Source organism: Myotis davidii, unplaced genomic scaffold, assembly GCF_000327345.1.
Source record: "Myotis davidii unplaced genomic scaffold, ASM32734v1 scaffold363, whole genome shotgun sequence".
Lineage (NCBI taxonomy): Eukaryota > Metazoa > Chordata > Mammalia > Chiroptera > Vespertilionidae > Myotis > Myotis davidii.
In genome coordinates this window covers 1,648,869-1,656,515 of record NW_006294069.1, presented here as the reverse complement: position 1 = coordinate 1,656,515, position 7,647 = coordinate 1,648,869, and the positions used below count along the sequence as shown (strand labels likewise).

The window sequence follows — 7,647 nt, the reverse complement described above, 5'->3', positions numbered from 1 at the left end:
GGGGCTTCTTCCTGCTTTCCCTTTCGCCTCCCTGCATTGTGCCTACATATGCAAATTAACCGCCATCTTTGTTGTCAGTTAACTGCCATCTGAGCTGGCAGTTAATTTGCATATAGCCCTGATTAGCCAATGAAAAGGGTAGCATCGTATGCCAATTACCATTTTTCTCTTTTATTAGTGTAGATATATAGGATTAATGGGTTTTCTGGTATGTCCCCAATCTTAGCTAATTTCCTCTTTTAGTACAAGATGAATAATCATAATATTGCCTTAAAAGTATTAATAGAAGTTAAAGGGAATACATTTCAAACTATTTCCAAACTGCATTTTAAAATATTCCTAGGATTATATTTTTAAAGGGAAAAATCTTGAGAAATGTATCCCTAATAAAAACTACATAATAGTTTTAAATTCTGTTGTGCAGAGGAAGCAATTTTTAATCTTTTTCATTTATGACACACATAAGCTAATTACTAAAATTCTGCAGTGCACCAAAAGTATTTTTGCCAATTTGACAAAAAAATATAGGTACAATTTGATTCATTCACATCTGATGGCTATTGTCATGTTGTCATTTTTTAAATTTGACAATCTAAGGGAAAAGAGGTCAGTGCCCCAACTAAACTGTCAAGTATTGCATGTTTTAAAAATTCTTGTGGCACACTAGTTAGTGTGCCTGCCACAGCATACCAATTGAAAATGGCTAGTTCTCTACCTTCAGATTTGATTTCATCTGTTGTTTCTTCTTCCCCATCTTTGTCGAAATCTAATGCAGAACTCAGTGCTGAACTCTGTGAACTCTGAAAAGAAAAAGAAGCCTTTCAAAATGAGTTGCTCTTCTTCAAAGTTGCATCAACTCTCCCAATTAAAGAATGTAGATAAATACCTTGTAGTTGCCAAACATTCCTACTTAATTTTGCTAGGATTTAATGCTATATATTAGAAGCAACATAGTAATCAGTCTATTTACTGCATTCACAAGATAAAACGTATTGGCTCAATGTGTAAGCACATATTCCTATTGCTAACAAAGTAATATGCTAAGAATATTATGCTACATGTACATTAACATTTCAATTTATACAATACTTTCTAGAAACATAATTCACAGCATAGTGCAATCAGACTTTTGAAAATATTTCTTTTATTATTGGAATCATCTTCCATGTTTGTGGGTGAAAGAAAACATTTCATCTTAATTGAGGAAATTAAAGATTAGTTTAAATAGTGGCAAAATAGCTTTTTGTATTTATGACAATGTACTTTTAAAAGAAGAAGAGTAGCCGAAACCGGTTTGGCTCAGTGGATGGAGCGTCGGCCTGCGGACTGAGGGGTCCCGGGTTCGATTCCGGTCAAGGGCATGTGCCTGGGTTGCGGGCACATCCCCAGTGGGGAGCGTGCAGGAGGCAGCTAATCGATGTTTCTCTCTCATCGATGTTTCTAACTCTCTATCTCTCTCTCGTCCTCTCTGTGAAAAATCAATAAAATATATTTAAAATAAAAAAGAAAAGAAGAAGAATAGGATATTTTAGAGACTCATGTTAATCAACTTAATGGTGAATCCATATAACTATTTTCAGTTGCTTCCCTTTACTGTAAAATGCTTTCTCATATGTCTTGTATTTATTTAAACACAAAGTTACTTAAATGATTAACATGAAAAGTACAGAATGATCATGAAATTACCCTAAAAACTGGTGGTTATTGTATTTAGGGTAATAGTTCTGATTTTAGAAAGCAATCTTTATATATAATTCATAATAGCTCTTCACAAATAATTTATCTATGGAAGCATCCTACAACTGATTCAAAGGAGTCAGCTTAATTTTCCATTTGCCATTTTATTTATCTGTCTGAATACCCACATCTTTTCTTTTCCTCCTTTTATAAGAAAATTAATTTGTCCAAGTTACTCTCCAGCATTAATATCTGACTTTTTATGAAAATTCTACCTCAATAGGCTCATTCCTTTTAGTTGCTTCCTGTTTCCTTTCTTTGTTTTCTTCTCCATTTTCCTAAAATGGAAACAGTGTTAATAAGTGTTATCCAGAAGGAACTATCGATAAACTAATACCTTATACTCTAGTATAGCAAGCTTTTTATGTTAAAAATTTTCACATAATGAGTAAACATCATACCAAATAAAATCACACCAAGGTAGTGTGTTAACAAATTCAAACAGTAACAGGCTCATTAATATACTAGAAGCCCAGTGCATGAAATTCATACACGGGTAGGGTCCCTAGCCCAGGCCAGCGATCAGGGCTGATTGGGGCCTCTTGGCTGCTGGCTGGGGCCTTCCCTCCCCTGGCTGCCAGTTGCCGGCCGGAGTCTCCCTTCATTCCGCACCACCCCCTGGTGGTCAGCACATGTTATAATGAGCGGTTGAACTCCCGGTTGGTCGAACTTGCAAGAGGACAATTTGCATATTAGCCTTTTATTATATAGGATGAGGAATATCAACTAACTAGAAGCAGGCCACTGCTTTTTAGTTGATCCTTTTTTGCATTTTTGTTAAAATCTGATGCAGAATACTTCACCTAAAAAGAGAATTAATTAAATGATAGAGTATGATATTTCATCTCAATTCTTCTAAGAAAACTAGTCTCAAATCCTCTCATGGTTAAATGGTTAGGCATCTATTTAGGCCAGGTACCTGAGCAGGTTTGGGTTCCTCTTGAGATGGTGACTTACTCATCTGGACCAGCAAAAAATATCATCAAATGGTAGGGGAAAGTATTACCAGACCATTATTAATAACAAAAAGAGAGAAAGACAACATTAATAAGCAACACAAAGTACTCTGGAAAATCAAAATCTCCCCTGACCCCCACCACATCCCACCATTCTATTGAATGGTAATGAGTTCTCAACTGTTAAATTTTTCAAACTGTAATACTGTTATTTCTGTTATTACTGACCAAAGCTAGATTAATGCTAGGCTAGTGCTCAGGGAGACAGGAAAACTCACCCCAGTAATCATCACTATTATCATTAAAAAAACAAACAAACCCACCAGCAATAGTAATGCAATTGAATTTTTAAAAACATTGTCATCCTTATTAATTTTTGAAATAACAATCAAGAGGAGGTGAAGTAAAACTTTGATGGCTACCTAATTCATGTGAGAAAGGCTGACAGAATAATAATCTCACTAAAAAGCATTTTTCTTTGAAGGGGCATTCTGAGAGGAATGTGATTTATTGGTTTTATTTATTCATATTAAGGAATTAAATTGGATAATTACCGGGTCCCTACTTCATTGCAAATGACTATAGATTCAACCACAGATTATCAAAATCACTTCTGTGCCAAAATTCATTTAAGAGTTTGTGTATGTTTAGTCTAGTTTGTGCTGTGTAGAAAGTAAATTTTATACTCATGGTCTCTGTCTCTGGGGCCGTTACAATCTAGCGACTCTTTAATCTGAAATATTATGCTTATAATGTGCTAGAGTATTCACCTTTTTATCAACATAACACATGTTTTAGTTGAGTTAACCAAAAGTACTGCCTTTGGAGACAACAGATTCCAACACTTAAAAATAGCTGCCTTGAAGCCTTTTTGAAGCAGTTCATATATAAACTAGATTTATTTGATAGGTCCCAATTGTATATTCTCACAGACTGCTTTCTTTGCTTATAGTGTCCCACCTCCTGAAATTGCTAAGAAGCATCCTTCCATTTCTTTAAAAATCTGTTTTGTTTGAAAACATCCAGATAAATGCAACTCAATAAGCCTTCTTTGGGTGTCTTCTATATGCAGGTAGACACTGGGGTTAAAAATATGAATCAGGCCTGCCTTTAAAGAGTTCCCAGGTTAGTGAATAAACAGATGCAACTCAATTTGCAAAGTGCAAAAGTAGAGGTACATACAAAATGTTCAGAAACACAGCGGAATAAATAATATATTTTCCCAGAGAGATCGGGGAATTTTTCACAGAAAAATAGGTTTTCAAGCTGTATTCAGGGACTAGTAAGACCTTTTTGTATAAAGGTGTGGGGAAGATTATTTGAGGCAGAAGGAACAATACACACACAAGAGGATATGAAAGTTCAAAAAGTGTTTGAAGCATTCATGTAATAGAGCATCTATATATGTATAAAAGCCTAAGTGACCGTTTGACCATTTGACTGTTTGACCAGTAGCTATGACTCACATTGACCACCAGGGAGAAGATGCTCAGCACACGAGCATGGAAACATGAAACAAGCTGATGAATCTCAGAAGGAAAAGGGGGAGGGTGGGAAGAGATTAACCAAAGATCTTCTATGCATACTAGAGGCCCAGTGCATGGATTCATGTACCAGTGGGGTCCCTCGGCCTGGCCTGTGGGGATCGGGTTGAAACTGGCAGTCCTAGAGGGGTCCTAGATTGCGAGAGGGTGCGGGCCATACTGAGGGATCCCATTGGTGCATGAATCTGTGCACCGGGCCTCTAGTCCTATGTAATAAAAATCTAATATGCTAAGTGTCCAATCGGCTGTTCAGCCGTTCAACCAATCAAAATATAATCCTATATAATAAAGAGGTAATATGCAAATTGACCATCACACCCTTGCACAAGATGGCCACCCCATGTGGTCAAAAGATTGCTGCCCCCATGTGGGCACAAGATGGCCACCACAAGATGGCCGGCAGGGGAGGGCAGTTGGGGGTGACCGGGAGAAGAGGGCAGTTGTGGACTTGCTATGACATGCACTGACCACCATGGGGCAAATGCTCAACCAGTAGGTTAGCTTGCTGCTGGGGTCTGGCTGATTGGGACTGAGCAAGACGAGCCAGACCACCCCAGCTGGCCAACCTCCCGTGTCCCTTCCCAGCCCCGATCATGCACGAATTCATGCACCGGGCCTCAAGTAGTTTTATAAAAGAAAGTGGCAGAAAATGAGAGTAAAAGATGTCAATCAGTAGTCATTGGTGCCAATTCAATGCTAACAGGAAGCTGTAATTTGGGGTGCAGTAAAGAAGGAGACTTTATTCAGTGCAAAACAGCTCAATTGTAATACAGTACAGCTGTGAAAACAGCACTGAAAAACAGCTCAGTAGTGTTATAGCTCAATTATGAAGCAGCACAGTTGTGAAACAGCATGGCTGAGAAGAGGCCCTGGACAAGGGCGACCTGGGGCAAGGCAGCTCTGCTCTGCTCAGGTCAGCTCCGTCCACGCTGGTCCACACTGCTCTGCCTTGCTCTGCACCAGTCTGTTCGGCTCCCGCAGGATGTCTTCCATGTTTTAGCAAAAAAAGGGAAAATAGTCTTCAGTCTTTGGGGGAAAGGGAAAGTGCTCCCAGAGCCAAAGGGGAGCTGACTTCTATACAAGGTCCCTGATTGGTCTGTCTGCATGCAAATGAGGACTCCAAATCTTCACAGTTTGATTGGCCCAAAAAACCACTGTCCTGGTTGGTCAGAATGAAGCTGCTCTGATTCAGTGGTGAAGATGTTGATGGGGATATAGCTGCACAACCAACTGAGGGGGAGGAAGAGGAAGCCTCAGTTCTATTGGTTGAAATAGGATTCCAGGAAATCCTCTATCAGGGCTGGCTCAGATAGCAGAAACACAGTGCAGAAAGGCAGTTCAGTGCAGGCTGCAGGCAACTTAGTGCAGGCTTCTCCCTCAAGTGCTGTTTGCATTAGAGGCCCCTGGTTAGAAATGGCTGCTAGCCTCCGTTTTTTTGTATGTGTTTTGTTTTGTTGTTGTTGTTGTTGTTGTTGTTGGTGGTGGTGGTGGTGGTGGTGGTGGTGTGTGTGTGTGTGTGTTTGGTTTTTTTAAAGCCCAGTTAAGCCACTGGGAGCCCTTCTTAGTATGTATCCCTTTCTCAGGGTCCACACATGGTAAATTTTCAATCTACATAGTTACTCATGCTAAATTAAGGAGTTTAGACTTTATTCTATGTGTGTTTTTTAAACATAGTACAGATGTGATCAAATTGGTGTTTTTAAAGTTAACTCCTCCAGCAAAGACTGGAAGTGTGAAGGAATAGGGTGGGGGAAAGAGAATCAAGGTAAATTTTGCACCTTAAATGTTGCACCTGAGATGAATGCCTCACTACCCCTCACTCTACTCAACTCTAGGCTCCGCCAGATATTGTCAGTACCCTAACCATATCCCTTCAGCTTTACCTTTACAAAACACGCAGATGGCTTCTGGTTGCAAGCATCTGCAATTCTCTCAGAGGACTTCCTGACAGTCCAAATGTGGGACAGGCCAGAAGAACTTGGAAATTAATATCTGATAGGAGAAGCCCTCAGCCATTGATAAATAGGAAGCTGCATAGTCTCACAGGTGGAGCATTTCTGAGGTATGTTCTATTCTGTCTCCCAGAGTTTCCCAATGGCATTGAGCTTCAGTTGCCCAATATTGCATTTGATACTCAATAATGCAAGCTTCCTTCATTTCCTGTATTTCTTTCCTACACCCTTACCATTGCTTTTTTGGAACCACCTCCCAAATGAACTTATACTCAACATTTTAGATCAGGGTCTGTTCTTAGAGAACCCAAACAAAGACAATGATCAGGACTGGGGCATAATTGGATGTAAGGAGTGAAAGAAGAGGTTAGTTAAGGCTCACTAAGTGTTTTCTTCCTTTTTTTTTTTCATGTTTAGAAGGGTGAATGGATGGTGATGGCATTTATTGAAATAAGGAAAGGAAAGAATAACAGGTTTGAGGAATGATACAAATTTAAGTTTGGAGGCATTACATTTAAGCTACCTGCTTGATAGCCTGACAGAAGTGTCCAGTAAGAATCTGAATGCCACTGAAATGTATTATGATGCATTTGTAGGAAGTTATGCAGAATCAAGTCCACTGGAAAATGATGGAAGCATTGTCTAGTCTAAACAGCATTAGTTTGCATTTGAATTACTCAAAGTGTATAGCATTCTGCACACTTCACACTCCCACCCGTAAGATTCTAGAGCAGCCGTGGGCAAACTACGGCCCACGGGCCAGATCCGGCCCGTTTGAAATGAATACCCAAATCCCACCTGATTAAGAAACAAAAGCAACAAAACAGACTCTTAAGAACGTGTTTTCTGTGTTCATTCAGATCACTTCTGGTGCCATTAAAAGCAGGCTGAAGGAAGCAGAGTCCACTGAAGTGATGATAAACGTTGCTCGAGAGAAGTATCGGCCGGTCGCCACTCAAGGCTCCGTCATGTACTTCGTGATTGCGAGCCCTCAGAAATAGATCCCATGTATCAGTACTCCTTAAAATATTTCAAACAGGTGAGTGCGGCGCTGCCGCTAGTGAAAGTGATCTCCTTGGGTCTCCTTGAAACCCCGTGGAGTTTCTTCTTGCCTCGGACAATCAGGGGTCCAGTTATGGGCTGAAGTCCTCCATGAGTTTGGGGTCAGAGGCCAGCTGCCTAAAGACTCGAGTCCCCAGTGTCTTCAGAACACTCTGAGGGGGAAGGAAAAAAAGCTTTCTCTTGGCTTCCTCCACTCAGTAGCTTGCTTGTTTCCCTTTTTGCCTGCCTTTCTCTCTCTCTCTCTCTCTCTCTCTCTCTCTCTCTCTCTCTCTCTCTCTCTCTCTCTCTCTTTCTCTTTCAAGAGAGAGAGAGAGAGAGAGAGAGAGTAAAGAAAGACAGACAGAAAATAATACGTATTGCATGATTCCAATTGTATGAAGTTTTGTAAAAGACAAG

At 40.0% G+C, this 7,647-nt stretch overlaps 1 long non-coding RNA gene across 1 annotated transcript; it reads right to left on the bottom strand.

The window, feature by feature from the left end:
- Positions 1-723: 723 nt before the first annotated feature.
- On the bottom strand, positions 724-5,141 carry LOC107183823. The gene is made up of 3 exons (XR_001514621.1): positions 5,122-5,141; positions 1,953-2,015; positions 724-800 (listed from the first exon to the last, which is right to left on the bottom strand). It is a non-coding gene; the product is annotated as an uncharacterized LOC107183823 (long non-coding RNA).
- Between the last annotated feature and the right edge of the window lie 2,506 nt (positions 5,142-7,647).